Source organism: Onychomys torridus, chromosome 5 (genome assembly GCF_903995425.1).
Source record: "Onychomys torridus chromosome 5, mOncTor1.1, whole genome shotgun sequence".
In the NCBI taxonomy this organism is placed as follows: Eukaryota; Metazoa; Chordata; class Mammalia; order Rodentia; family Cricetidae; genus Onychomys; species Onychomys torridus.
Genome location: NC_050447.1, coordinates 47,105,972 through 47,119,006, shown reverse-complemented (window position 1 = coordinate 47,119,006; position 13,035 = coordinate 47,105,972). Strand labels below are relative to the sequence as shown.

Sequence of the window (13,035 nt, the reverse complement as noted above, 5' to 3'; positions counted from 1 at the left end):
CCCATTTCTCAAAAATTGTCATGCAGACAGCATCCCATTTCCCAAACTCTTAGTGACTTGGCATTGCCCTTTGTAGACTTATGTGAGGCTTTGATTTGACCAACAAAGACTAAGCATTTCTTTCCATCCCATACATAGCAGGGTGAGGACTGCTTGCCTTGGGCTCTTTGTACACATCATGCCTTTTGCTAGAGCACCCTTGAGCCTCAGGTTTCACAGCTAACTTCTAACTGACCCCCAGCTCTTCATATATGTACTGGACTGAACATCAGCCCCAAGAGTGTTCAGGACTTCATGATCCCTGGGGCCTGAGACTTTTATTGCACATGGCCAAGGGACTTGGCAGATGTGGTTGGATTAAGGACTTTGACTGGGTGGGCTGCTGACCACAGACAGTGCTGAGCTGGATAATCTAGAAAAAATGTTGTCCTACTCATAGAAAGGACTGTTATACAGCCATGAGCACACGTGCCAGTGAACGTCATTAAGTAAAGTGATAGTCACAAAAAGCCACATGTTAGATCACTCTGGTTAAATGGAGTTTCAACATTTGTGGGAGGTTACAGGACCTTTAAGAGGTAGGAGACATCCTACAAGTTGGTCACTGGAGGTAGGTGTGCTGAAAGTACATATCGGCTCTGGTTCCTGATTCAGTGTCAAATGACAGCTCCAGCCCCATGGACTCAGCCACTCCTGTGACCTTAGCCACTATGTCCCTCCCTTCTACAAAGAATGGGATCCCTCAAACTGTGAACAGGAATCAACCCCTCTTCCCATGAGTTACTGTTCTTAGAAGAGTAACTAGTACAGAGCTCATCTACTCAATGGGTGTAGATAAAATATAGAAAAAGGGTATTTGCACAATATTATCAGTGCTTTCAATGTCATAAAATTTTTCATTTTAAAATGGTTAATTTAGTTAGAAGTTTGCTCTCTAGTACCACAAACAAAAAACAACAAAATGGTTAATATTTATAGTGTATGAATTTTACCTTGATTAAAAAAATAAAAATAAACACAACTAATTCTCTTCTGGTAATTCGACCTCTTGCAGCTCTCTATCCCTCCTCAGGTTTGGATCTTCCTCTCATGCACAAATCATTGTGAGTGCTGGAAAACCCGAGGGCCCTTGCTGTGCACACTTGATGTCCTGTTTGCTCGCTGTGGATGGGTCCCTGCCACACAAGCAGCAGCAGCAGGAGGTAGGTCATGAGACCCTGGCTAGCTAGACTCAGGAGACACCCTAGGGAAAAGGCTTGCCCCAACCACCAGCTCTGTGGTGCCGAAGGAGTCACGCAGAACCAAGCTCACCCGAGCTTGTCTAAATGCCACCACACCAGTATGATGTGCAATATCCCAGGGAAGGTAGCTTTCCTCTGTCTTTTCCAGTGTGACAGAAATGGCTGTCATCTGCTGGTCTTTGCCTAAGAGGTATCAAAACAGAGTCAAACCTCTTGCTCGGCTCTTCTGAAATAAGAGCAGACACTGAGGTACGGAGCAGCAGACCAGGAGAAACAGAGCAGCGGCTGGCCCTCTTAACAATGCCTGACACCTTGCGTATTGGAGCTAGTCTCTCCTTCAGAGAGCCCTGTCAGCCCTTTTGTGTTAGAAACAGCCATGGCTGAAGGACTGAAGGATAGGCGTTAACAAGCCACGGTGGTCAGATGCAAGGAAGGGGTCTGCTGGCTCTGCCCACGCCACAGCGGATTTCGCTCTGCCAGATGTTGGCACAGTGTGTGATGGCTCATCTTCATCTTCTGCCTGACAGGATTTAGAATCACCATGGAAATTCACCCCTGGGCATGCAAGAGTATTTCCAGAAATGCTTAACTGAAAAGGAGAGATGGGTGGATTGCGAGACTGAATAAAAGGGAAAAAGTGAGCTGAGCTGAGAAGCAGCATTCACCTCTCTCGGCTTCCCAACTGGGGATGCCATGGGACCAGCTGCCTGCCAACTGGACTTCCGCACTGTGAGGGACTGTAACCTCCATCTGTGAGTCCAGACACACCCTTCCTTCCTTCCTGGAGTTGCTTCTGGTCAGGTATTTCGTCACAGTAATGAGAAAAGTAATGGCCGGTGTATTTCAAGACTGACTGGCAGTGAACTGAAGGTATGCTGTACACACAGAATGGGGAGCCTCTTCTAACCTTGGAGTGGGGTACAGGGGTCTTCATCAGCCTCCAGGGGCTGCTGCACTCAGTTACTGAGAGCCCTTTGGCTTGAAGCAGCACAGATCTATTTTCTTACAGCCATGGGACTGGAAACCCAGAATCTGACCCACTGCATTCCATGGCTTGTGGTTACATTTAATCATGTTCTTATGAGTCAAATCAGCCCTCCCAACCCTTACAAGGACATTTGTCCAACATTTAAGGTCAACCTGGACAGTCCAGAGGCCTTTGCTATCTTAAGAACTCCACCTACAGAGTCTCTCCCTCTGGGTCAGGTAACACAGGCACAGGCTCCTGGGAAGAAGGCATGGATGCCATTTTTCAGTCTGCTATAGAAGATATATACATACATACATACATACATACATACATACATACACACATACACACACATACATATACATACATACACATATATACATATACATATATACATATACACATATACATACACATACACATACACATACATACACATACATACATACATACATACATATATATATATATATATATATATATATATATATATATATATATATATAAACATTGAGCTGCCTCCAGACTAGGTGCTCAGGAAAAACTGAGTCTGAAAGACTGAATAGACTCAGGGTCCTAGTTTACAAGCTAGTCGAAAAGCCAGGACAAACATCACTACTTCAGGCTCAAGTTGTGCTATTTAAGTATTACCCAGGGACAGGAGGTGTCCATGGTAGGAACAAGCTAAATGTCTGATTTCAAGCTAGTATCCAGCTGTGGTGCTGAGTACTTTACCAGAGAAGGGCCATGAATGCTGGCAGCTGCCACATGAGCATACACCATCCACATCCCCACTTCATAGAAGGGGAAACCAAGGCACAGAGAAGCCAAAGAATCAAGTCGAGGTCACAGAGCTAAAACCTGAAGGAAGTCGGGCTGAAGAAATGGCTCAGCTGGTAAAGCATATGCCTCACAAGTGTGGGGGCCTGAGTTCAGATTCCCAAAACCCATACAGAAAGCCCAGGCATGGTGGTGAGTGACTGCAGTCCCAGCTCTTGGGAGGAGAGAGGGAGATCCCTGGAAGTGGGTGAGCCAGAGAGCCTGGCCTATGTGGTAAAGCTCCAGGGCTATGTCTGACCTTATTTCAAACAAAAGGTGGAAGGCGCCCAAGGATTGACTGACAACAGAGGTTGTCCACATGCACACCACACATGAACACACACACACACACACACACACACACACACACACTGCAGCAAGTAGTATTAGAACTCAATCTGTGAATCCACAGCCATGCTCTGAACACCTTACCTATGCCACCTCGCTTCCAGGATTATTCCTTGTTTCAAGGGGCCACTCACAGGCAGGCAACATTTCGATATAGAGGTAGGGGGTAGCAGTCTGAGATGGCTGTGGAAACTCTTTCCAAAGTCTAAAGACCCATCCACTCATCCAACTTTGTCCTGACCAAGTGAGTGGTTTGGGACAGTCACAGCCCCTCTCTGGATCTCAGAATCCAGGTAGAGAGTGAGGACATGATCTATATGATGTCTACCCTAAGCTCTGAGCTCCATCATGCTCTGGTGTGGTTGTGATCATGGCAAGTTTAAAAGCACCACCCTGAATATAGGCTGGAGAGAGGTAAGGTGAAGGGAGAGTGTGAACAGTAACATGATGACTACTTATCACCAGCCTCATGTGGCCAGACTGCACTCATCAAAGAGAGAATCACACAGCGCAAGAAACAGCTGAAACCTGCCTATCCTGAGGCTCTGCTCTAAAGACTACTGACTTCCTACACAGCTGGAAACATCCATCCAAATGTTTAAGAAGGCACCTAATAGAATTGTAAAGCCTCGCACAAGGTCAGCTTGTCAGCAATACCTAAAAAGGAAGCAATGGAGACCAACATTAGAGTCACTTGATTAGCTCAAGTTTCTCAATGGAGAAATCTCCTGTCTTTAGCTTTAATTGAAAGTGTTTAACCTGTTACAAATGACCATGAATAGTGCTGAGATGAACACCCCCAAAATGCTCATTTTGAATGTGTGAACCTCCTTAGGGCTCAGCAGGAGCACACAGGCTGACCTGTAGGTGGGATAGAGAGCAGATGCCAACTTTGAGAGAAGATGCTTCCTAGCCAAGCAGCATCTGGATTCACCAGGCCCAGATGACCCCTCAGGTGGAGCTCTCATTGCTCTCCTATATAACTTCATAACTGTGTGTGTAAGTTTGTGTGTATGGTGGTGTATGTGGATATAGGGACATGGGGTGGGTGAGAGGGTGCATGTATATGCCTGTGTGGAGGCCAGAAGTGAACCTCAGATGTTGTTCCTCAGGCAATATCTACCTTCCTTTTTTGAGTCAATCTCTCTCTCTCTCTCTCTCTCTCTCTCTCTCTCTCTCTCTCTCTCTCCCTTCTCTCTCCTTCTTTTAATGTCCACTAGCTACACTGTGTAGCTGTATGTATGTGTATTGTGTGTGTGCAGTGCCTATGGAGGCCAGAAGAGGGCATCAGATCTCTTGGAACTGGAGTTACATATGGATGTGGGTTGCCATGTAGATTCTGGGAATAGAACCCATATTCTCCAGAAGAGCAGCCTGTGCTCTTAAGTCATCTCTCCAGCTCCTGATAAAGTTATCTTTTTATAAATACACCACTGGCCATCACCATCACTAAACCACACAGACATTTATTCATGGATCTTTCCTTATAATTTTTTTTTTAAACCAATATCTATTTTTTTCCCTTTGAGATTTTTTGAGGCAAGATCTGGCACTCTAGCCAAGACTGGCTTCAAACTCACTGTACCCTAGGCAGCCTCAGTCTTGTGGCAATCCTCCTGCCTCAGCCTTTTGAGAGCTGAAATTACAGTTGTGGAGTAACTACTGCACTTTATATATAATTTTATATTTTAAAGGTGAAAGAATCATTTGCAACATTTTATTGTGAGTAAACTTCCCTTTATGTTTATTTTTCATCTGTTCCCATTCTCTCCTGAAGTAAAGTAGAGATGCACACTACCCGTGCCATTTAACCTTACACAGTGTGTCAAAATCGCACATAGGTAGTGCTCATAGTCTCCCCCACAGAGCAGTGATAGGCACATCCTTCTTTCTAGTCTGACAACACACTGTCAGTTACTTTTCATGAACCAAAGTGTAGTTCATACTATAGGACATGGGCTGCTGAGTTAATTCTCAGCTTAACACAGTCTAGAATTGCCTTGGGAGAGTCTCAGTAAGAGGTTGTCTAGATCAGGTTGGCCTGCGTGGATGTCTGTGGGGAATGGTCTTGATGCTGAAGCTGGTGTGGGAAGACTCGGCCTGAAATGGTGATCCCTGGGTGTGGGTCCTGGGCTATTTGAGGTAGAGGAAGTGGGTTGCTGAAGTAAGCTTGCATGCATTCATCACTCTCTGTTCCTGACTGCTGATGTGATGCCAGAGTCCCCCTGCCTCAACCTCCCCACAAGAATTGACTGTAACCTAGAAGTGTGAGCTAAAATACCCCCTCCCCTTTGTTGATTTTTGTCATATATTTATCCCAGCAACATATTGAAACCAGGACATGGGATTGTACAGTATAGCGGGTGGACATTCTTTGTGGCACCTGCAAAATCAAACAGCACACCTGAACTCCAACACTGGGAATGCTGAGGCAAGGAGATCATAAGTTCGAGTCCATCCAAAAGCACCCCCCTAAAATGAGCCAAATGAAAACAAAACAAACAAAACAAAACAAAACAACAAAACCACCCAAGGCCCCCAAACAACAAAATACACAAAACCAACCAAATAAAAACCAATCTCTCAGCTGGCATCCAGGAACATACAAACTCACATATTGAGTTTTACCAAGCAGGCTTTGCAGAGGGAAGGTTGTTGAGTAAAAGCCATGCTTGTTAATAATTTCAGTGTGTCTCACCAGACTGACACAGATTCTCTGCAGATTCTTTGGATAATAGAGTCTAAGTTGTTAGCCATCCAGTCTCAGGTGTCTAACAATGATCTGAGCTTTTCAAAGTACCAAACCTGCATAGCTCTAAAACATTTAGAAAAAAATGAAAGAAGTGGAGGGATCCACAGGGATGGGTAGCTTGGGAGGACTTCATTTTATCAGCTAATGAGGTTCTCGTGTCCCCGAATGAATCGCTGTCCACACAGGTTGACCAAGCTGTCTAGGTATAACCACCCCATTACAAACTCAGCATGGCCACTGGGGACATTTCTCAAGGTGACTCTTGCTAATTAGCCAGTCACACAGCCAAGTTCCCTCAAACACAGAGTTACAAAGGAAGAAAAAGGCCTGGAGAAACTTGGCAATGAATGGACTCCTTCTTGGGCTCTGCCTGGATGCTAACCATTGTGGAGCTGGAAACGGATTATTTAAAAATAAGAATGAAAATAGCAGTGTGTCCAACATGCCTCCTTATTGGTACTCTCGAGTTTTAATGTCCACTGCAATTATCTTTGAGTGCCAGTTGGTGTAGTCTATATTCCCAATAGGAAACCCCTTTTGGAAGGGGGATGTTTGCAACATGCAGGGATCACAATGCCAGCATGAGGGTCCTCAGAAGAAGCCGTCAGGGCTGGGGCTTTCCCAGTACCTGCAAAGGATTTTCCTAGGAGCTACTGTTCTAGCGTGCTCCTTCTAGAAGGGCAAGTAGCCCTCAGCCTGGCTGCAGTCAGGAAGCCATTACCCTGAGGGGAAGACATTAATGGAAAAATCATCTTGTGTGTGTGTGTGTGTGTGTGTGTGTGTGTGTGTGTGTGTGTGTGTGTGTTTAATTTTGCAATTTGAAATCTCTTTAAATACACCCCCTTAAAAGGTGATTAATCCGAATTTCTCCCATCTTTATGATGGCAAATAGCCAGTTATAGCACAGCTTTTGAAAGAGCATCCCGGGCGTTATTGAGATTTAAGGGGGAAGGCAGTCATGAAGCTGATAGCAAATGGAACACATTTAGCTATTAGTGTGGCCATTAAAGGGTTTGTGTGAGTTTGGGATTTAGAGATGGAGCTTGCGCTGGGTAGTTTTTGTCAACTTGACACAAACTAGGACCACCTAGGAAGAACAAATTTCATTTGAAGAACTGCCTCCTTCAGAATGGTCCATAGGCATGCCTGCATGGCATTTTCATAATTGTTGATTGATGTGGGAAGTCCCAGCCCTGTACAGTACCAGGAAAGGTGGCCTGGGAAAGTGTAAGAAAGATAGTTGAACATGAGGCTGGGAGCAAGCCAGTGAACAGTGAACAGTGTTTCTCCATGGTTCTGCTTCAGTTCTTGCCTCCAGGCTCTTGAGTTCCAGTCCTCACTGATCTCTGTGATGGGCGGTTATCTAGAAGTTTAAGATGAAACAAACCATTTCCTCTCCAAGTTTTTATTTTTATTTTTTTTGGTTACGAATTTATCCTTCTAATAGAAAAGTAGACTATGACAGAGCTGTCCAGGTATGTGTGCATGTCACAATGATGGGGTACTTGTAGCCTGTCTTGGATGCTCTCAATGAAAAGGCCAGTCCTGCCTTTCACTAGAAACTACTTGTATGCCCTTAAGAAAGGCGCCAAATGTGTTAACTTGTTTGAGGGGAGATCTGTAAGATTTCTTCTGGTTCTGATATTAAGGGAAGTTTTTCTTGGCACCCACATAATAAATTAATATGAATTGAGTAGTAAGAAAATAAAGATGACTTCCATTTTACAGTTTGATACTAATTCCAGCAATCTCAATGAATGTAATGATTCTATCATCTCTCTAATGGTAATAGGAGCTGGTGTTTTTAGGTTGCTCACTGGTGTGACGCTCTAGACTGCGTGTGGCCTCAGTCAGTTTATGGGTGCTCATAACTTTGGTGCCAGGTGCGATGGCAAGACCACTCACCCAGCAGGAATGACACTAACATAGGCCCTCCATACCTCTCCAGGCCACTTGCTGCACTGGCCAGAAGTCTCACGGGAACTTTTGACCTCTGTACCTACAAAGGACTCATGGTGACACAGCTACGCATCCTTAAATCTATTTTCGTATAAAAGCATTGAGTGAATGTCCTCATCTTCACCCATTTGTTACAAAGACATTATTCATGTAGATCACATGCTGATTTATTCTTCTAATAGTGCATTTTTCAATCACATTATGCAAATCCAGATGCTTCTTGGTCAAAATGTATCTGTGGGATGGTAAGGTCGAGACAGATGTAGTGACATTTCAACTCTGGGTCTGTTTCATTAACTGACACAACCGAAATTATTTCTGTTTCCTGTGGGCGGACTGCAGGGGAGTGCCTAAGAAAGGGATATGATGATCTTGATAGGAAAGTGCTAGTCACCCCCGCTGCCTTTGGTGGCCCAGCCAGTTAGAATGAGAAAGTGATTCTCTCTCCTTGGGTGCTGACAGACACGGGCTCTGGCTGTTTCATCTTCCGTGAAAAAGCGGTAGTTCTAGGAGTTGTGGCACAGGACTGGAGTGTTGGGAACAGGGTTGGTTCTCTTTGAAAAAAAGTGTATGTCTCCCAGTCTCTGTGTTAGTTTATGCATGTGAGTGCAGCACCCACTGGGGCCAGAAGAGGGCACTAGGTGTCTTGAAGCTGGAGTTACAGGTGGTTGTGAGCCTCCTGACATGGGTGCTGGCAACGGAACTCAGTTCCACTGAAGGAGCTGGAAATGCCCTTAACTGCTGAGTCACTGCTCCATCCCATGGTTCTCACTCTGCTCTCCCATTAGGGTGCACCTCCCAGCAATTCCACAGAGTGAAACAAGCAGCCAGAGTCTTGGATGTCCTGCCAGATGTGGTCACAGAGGTGGGATTTGAGAGCTAGGGGGAACCCAAGCCAGCTGACAGGGTAGGGGCAGCCAGAAGTTTGCCTGGGCGCACAGAGTGATTGACTCCAAAAGCCCAACATGGAATCTGGGGGATTGGAGGGATGTGGCGTGGGAAGGACTTGGCAGCATGGGGACAGTACTGGTTGGTGGGGAGCAGCCACCCTCAGTGGACCCTAGGCCTGCACTGAAGGGAAACAGAAGGAGCAGGAGACACGATCCTATTGGGATTGGGTTTAGAAAAGTTAAATAGGTTCAGCCCTATGGTCCAAGGGTAACTTAACTGCTCAGGAGAATGGATGCCACCAGCAGACAGCCTCGAGCCCCTCTACCCCTGCCTTCCTCCCTCAGCCAGACTATTATCAGAGTGTCTGCTATGGGCAGGCATCCCAGTGGTAGGTGCTGGCATTAAGGAGCACAACCCCAACATGGATCCTGAATTCAGTGCATGAGCATGGGGACCCTGATGTCACAGTCACATCTTCATTCCTAACTGTAGTGATGGGTGCATGTGGTGGTGTGAAAGAAAACAACCCCCAAAGGGAGTGGCACTAACAGGAGGTGTGGTCTTGTTGGAGGAAGCATGTCTTCTGGTCAAGATGTAGCCAGCACCACGTCTGCCTGCACTCGGCCATGCTCCCTGTCATAATGATAATGGACTAAACCTCTGAAACTAAGCTGCCACCTCAATTCAATGTTTTCTTTGTAAGAGTTGCCGTGGTCATGGTGTCTCTTCACAGCAATAAAACCCTAAGACAGTGCACAAGGAAGAAGTTCCTGTTGAGAGCAGAGCATCAGAGCAGGTGCCATGGTGGGGAGGTGGGCGGGGAGGGCTTTCTTGGGGAAGTCATATTTTAGCTGGAATTTGGGGGCTGAGTCTCACTCAGCTAGGTAAAGGAAGAACATTCCAGGCAGAGGGGTGTGGGTCTAAATGGGGCTTGGTGCTATTGGCTCAGATGACCCTAATAATCATTGCTGGGTAGGAGTTTGGAACCTGAGCTCTAAAGGGTGGCAAAAAACCCCCCAAAAAACAAAAAACAAAACAAAACAAAAAACCCACTCAAACTGTTGGGGTTGGAAAGACTTTCCTGCAGGTAAGCATCTCTCTCAGCAAGCCCTGAAAGGATGCACAGTTTCAGGGAGGCTGGGACCAAGGCCAGCCTGGTGCCCTTTATCACCACCTGAATTTGGAGGAGGTGAGACAAGGACAGAATCCAGAAGTGATGAACTCAGTTGTCACCCACTGCTGACAAGAGACTCCATAGGTGTTGACAACCCGGAACACTTTGCGACCAGACCATGCATTTTTACCATGTTCCTTTATAGAACTGGCTAAAATCGGATGGTTATTGAGCACAGACCTCTCTCTTTCTCTTTCTCTCTCTCTCTCTCTCTCTCTCTCTCTCTCTGTGTGTGTGTGTGTGTGTGTGTGTGTGTGTGTGTGTGTGTGAGAATAATAAATTATTATATTTACAAAGGTCAAGGACCACCCACTCCAATGCTATAACAGAGACCAGGTCCCTGGTATGTTTTGAATTTTTAAAATTAGAAACTGCAGTTTTGTCGTCCCCATCTGCTTCATGACAGATCCTCATCTTAACCTTGACAATCTGTAACATGAGTTGACACAAGATGGACTTGTGTATTCTAGCAAGTCAACAACACATGTCTTTTAAAAAACTTCTAGGCCTTTCTAGTGGGACCCATGGATTGGGCAACCATGGTGGTTTGGGCAGGGAACAGAGCATAGGCCAAAGGTGTGGCCACAGCAGACTCTGCCCTTTACTGGTGGTGCCCAGAAGAAGGAAGCTGGACCAGCAGTCTCTACAATAAGGGTAACAAGAAGGAAAATGACCTAACAGCTGCTTGCAGGGATGTGAAGGCCGAAGGATCTGTCTCTGCATCCACCACACAGACCACCCTGCTCCCAGAGAGCCATGTGGAAGCGCATGCTGTACCAGCCTCAGAGCAGGGAGCTTGTAGCTTGGCCAACAGCCTTATGGAGATCCAAGCGGTGACATTTCTTTCTCAAGGAGGTTCAGCCTAAGGTCAGTGGGAGAATCAATCCAAACAAGGCCCTTCTCATTCTGAATCTCATGTCACCCCCTCTCCACCAACCCGCTCAAGACCTGTGGAAACACAAGTAAGTCCAAGAATTTCCTACTTACATTCTTTTCTGCAGGTGGCTGGGTGCCACATGCAATTTAGATCGATTTCTACAGTATTCAGCTGCAGCAGCAGAGGGCTGCATCAATATTTATAAGCTGTTTACATTGCTTTACGTCTCACAAGGGACACGGACAATATTGCGGCCCAATTCTCCCAGCAGACCACAGGCTAAGCTGTCCTTACCCTGTATTTTATTGTTGCTGTTAACAGCAGGTTTGTGCTGAGACAATAGTGATGTTCCTCTGCCTCTGACTGCTAACATTGGCTCAGGAATTCTCTGAGCTTTTTCCACCAAAAAAACCCAACCCAAACCAAAACAACAACAAAAAACAAACAAACAAACAAACAAACAAACAAACAACAACAACAACAACAACAACAAAAACTACTTCTTTTCTTCACTGTCCTCCCTCAAACTTCAAAGAGTAAAGGGGGGTCTCTGCTCTGGAAAAACTCACAGTCACAGAGAAAGCTGATCACTTTATAATTTAAAGTCAGGAGGCTTTGAAGCAGGATAAACCTAGGAGGGTGAGAAATTACTGAAATAATTACTAAAAGGATGTTATTATAGGTGGTATATTCTGTAATCTAAATTTAATATGTGGTAGCAAGACATGGGTCCACTCAAGGCGGCTCAGTGGGAACATGGTGGTTCTGAAATAGGACAAGCAAAAAGACACCACGTCCCTCGGGGGAAATGTATGGTGTGTTAGACAGTTACCACACAGGGTAGGGAGATATGAGAGAGAGTTGGTAGAAAGTGGTGTTTGGGGATGATGATTGAAGCCCAGAGAGAGACACATTGCATGAAATTTCTCCTTTGTGGGACACTGAAGGCTTTCCTTTCTCCTTTAACGAAGAATGCATGTGTGTATGTGTGCACATGTATGTACAGGTACACAAGCACCTGCGTGTGCGTACTTGTGAGGCCTGATGACAGTCTCAGGACTTGTCACTTGGGAACACCGTCTACCTTTGATTGAGACAAGGCCTCTCATTGACCTGAAGCTCCCAGTTAGGCTAGACTACGATTCTGTTTCCACCTTCCTGGGGCTGGGATTTCAAGGGTACAGCACTGTGCCTGGCTTTTTATGTAGGTACTGAGGGGTCAGACTTGGGTCTGTATGTACTAGGGTAAGACTCAGATCTGTAGGTTCTGGGGGTGAGACTCTAGTCTGTAGGTACTGGGGTAAGACTCAGGTCTATGGGTACTGAGGGTCATACTCAGGTCTGTGGGTCCTGGGAGTCAGACTCAGGTCTGTGGGTACTGGAGTCAGACTCAGGTCTTCATGCTTTCAAGGCAAGCAATTTATAGACTACGCAACCCTCCCTTCTTCTTTTGAGGGATTCCTTCATTGGAGGAAGCCTTTGAGCCAGGCCAGGCTGAGGCCAGAGGCACATGGCAGGTCCTGTGCCTGTCCTTGGCTGGTGGCCTCTAGTGTTTTCCTAAACTGCTCAGGTCCACTGCAAAGCTAGCCAAGCCTCTGGTTGGTTCTAATGATGGTGCTGTGTTCATGTAAGAGACCCTTTAAAATGTTGCAGGACAAGAAGCTATAATCAAAATCTGTAACTGAGTGGAAACCATAAACATCTGAAAAATATGCAAATAAGAGCCTGGCTCTGGCACCAGCCAGAGATAGTTGTAATGACGATCACATAAAGATTATTTATTATTATTAAAAATTCTATTTAATTTTTAATTACATACATATTTATATGTATGTATATGTTTGTGTCTGTGTGTGGTTTTATGGAGGCCAGAGAGGGCATTAGACCCCTTAGAGCTGAAGTTAATGGAGGTGGTGACATCTGATATGGGTGCTGGTAACAGAACTTGGTGGTACTCTGAAAGAGCAGTATGTGCTCTTAGCCAGGGAGCTATCTCTCCACCTC

At 45.7% G+C, this 13,035-nt stretch overlaps 1 protein-coding gene across 1 annotated transcript in view; it reads right to left on the bottom strand.

Moving 5' to 3' along the window:
* Cdh13 (cadherin 13) overlaps positions 1-13,035 on the bottom strand; it is a 954,417-nt gene that overhangs the window by 181,309 nt on the left and 760,073 nt on the right. The gene's annotated exons all lie outside the window — the stretch shown is intronic.